Below are 2,758 nucleotides of genomic sequence, written 5' to 3' on the forward strand. Positions count from 1 at the left end.
AGTGGTCTGTAGTCGGAACAGTATGAAGACGACCTCGGAATGGAAATCTGATGGTTCCGTTAGCTCCGTTAGGTGATTTCGGGGTTGGGAGCGTGTTCGGAATGTATTTTGGGAGCTCGTAGCTCATTTAGGCTTGAAATGCCGAAGTTTGAATTTTTGAAGTTTCCGGTTCAATAGTGAATTTTTGATCCGAGGGCCGGAATGGAAATCCGGAAGTTGCAGTAGCTCCGTCGTGTCATTTGGGATATGTGTGCAAAATTTCAGGTCATTCGGACGTGTTTTGGTTAGGTTTTTGATCGAAAGCGTATTTGGAAGAAACTTGTAGTTCTTAGGCTTGAATCTTTTATTTAATCGGGTTTCCGGTGTTGTTTTAGGTGTTTTAAGGATTGGTACAAGTCTGAATGAGGTATTAGGTGCTATTGGTTCTTTTGGTTGAGGTCCCGGGGGCCTCTGGATGATTTCGGGTGGTTAACGGAAGAATTTTTGAAGTGTTGCAGCAGCTGGTTTTTCTCTCTTCTGGTATTTTCGTTTCTGCGGCTTGGGAACCGCAGAAGCGGAGCCGCAGAAGCGGCCTGGTCATCGCAGGAGCGGTTTGGGCAGAGTTTTTCAGGTACCGCAGATGCGGAGGAAATTCCGCAGGAGCGGCCTCGCATCTGCGAGAAAAGGGAACCGTAGATGCGGAAACTTAGACTTTTATTAGAACCGCAGAAACGGCTTAAATTCCACAGAAGCGGAACCGCATAAGCGGGTAATGGTCCGCAGAAGCGGAACCGCATAAGCGGTTAATGGTCCGCAGAAGCGGATATTGGCTCTTTAGTGAGAGTCGCAGAAGCGACTCATTTTCCGCATAAGCAGGACCGCAGAAGCGGTCCCTTGTCCGCAGAAGCGGAAATGCCTGTTTTGATATAGAAAATTCGAGGGTTTGATTTCATAAGTTAGAAAAACGAAATTGAGCTCGGGCAAGGGCGATTTTCAGAGGGTTTTGAAGAGAAGACTATTGGGTAACGTTTCTTTAATCCCTTCTAGTTATATTTCATCATTTTGTAGGTTAAATCCATCCTTTAAATTCGAATTTGGGATCAAAAATTTGAAGAAATTGGGCAAAACTTCATAGGCTAAACCATTGAGTTTTGAGTGAGCATTTGACCTCCGATTTGGGAGATTTTTATATGGTTAGACTCGTGAGAGTGCGAAGTTTCCGAAAATGTGAGAATTATTCGATTCAGAGGCATTGTCCTGAAGGGCATTTTGGTCATTTCACCTAATTTCACGCCGTAGCTTTGAATTAAATAGCAAAACCAGTTGTTTGCGATGTTATTTATGATATGTAAATGTATTGAATAGATTTGGGCCATTTGGAGTCGGATACTCGTGGCAAAGGCGTGGTTTCTAGTTTATTTTGAGTCGGTTCGAGGTAAGTGGCTTGTCTAACCTTGTGTGGGGGACCTTTCCCCCTTAGGATTTGATATGTGATAATTGAGTGCCTTGTACGTGAGGTGACGAGCGCGTACTTGAGCTAATTGTTGAAAAACCCGGTTTTTACTTAAGATATTGAGACTGAGTTTCCTTCATATTTGCCTTGTTTTACTTGTAGTTATAACCTGTGTTAGATTAGAAAAGCATGTTTAGTTGATTTAACTTGCCTAATTGTTTAAGTTGCCTTGACTGTACTACGTGAAGCATGCTAGGCTAGTACTACCTGATGTTTGCCTTTTGTACTTCATTTTTGAATAACTTCTGGTCGTGGTTGCGCATTTACATTGGGACTACGGATGTGGGATTCCGGTAGCTCCCCCCCTTGTTTGTTTACTTTGGGACTGCGGGTTCGATTCCTGATAGATCCCCCCCTGCACATTTACTTTGGGACTGCGGGTTCGATTCCCGATAGATCCCCTTGCACATTTACTTTGGGACTGCAGGTTCGATTCCCGATAGATCCCCCTGCACATTTACTTTGGGACTGCGGGTTAGATTCCCGATAGATCCCCCAGTACATTTACTTTGGGACTGCGGGTTAGATTCCCGATAGATCCCCCTGCACATTGATAGCCGGACTACGGGACGGTATCCCGGGAGATTCGGATATACACATATAGTGGACTACGGGAAGGCATCCCGGGAGATCCACTGGACAGTTGAGAAAAGGACTACAGGACAGTATCCTGGGAGATCCTCATTGTTACCATTGGTATTGAGCTGCACTTATTTTGTGGTTGTTCCGTTCTTTGTGTATTTGATATTGCCTTGTTTAACCCGTCTTATCTCACTGCTGTACTCATTATTATTGTCAGTTTTTCATACTGTTATGCGCATTTGGGGTTCCTACTAGGAAGTTGCTGGGGTTTATTGTGAGCCGCCGAGGAATAGAACTGGATCCGTCGAAGGTCAAAGCCATTCAAGAGTTACCACCGCTAAAGAACAAGAAAGATGTGATGAGTTTCCTGGGAAGGCTGAACTACATCAGCCGATTCATAGCACAGTCTACAGTTATCTGTGAGCCAATCTTTAAAATGCTAAAGAAGGAGGCCGCTACCAAATGGACTGATGACTCCCAAAAGGCCTTCGACAGAATCAAGGAGTACCTATCAACACCACCAGTCTTGGTCCCGCCTGAGCCAGGTAGACCCTTATTACTCTACCTTGCACTGTTAGACGGAGCTTTCGGCTGCGTTCTGGGGCAACATGATGAAACAGGGAGAAAGCAAGAAGCCATCTATTATCTCAGCAAGAAGTTCACCCCGTACGAGGCGCGGTATTC

The sequence above is a fragment of the Nicotiana attenuata genome, unplaced genomic scaffold (assembly GCF_001879085.1).
Source record: "Nicotiana attenuata strain UT unplaced genomic scaffold, NIATTr2, whole genome shotgun sequence".
In the NCBI taxonomy this organism is placed as follows: Eukaryota; Viridiplantae; Streptophyta; class Magnoliopsida; order Solanales; family Solanaceae; genus Nicotiana; species Nicotiana attenuata.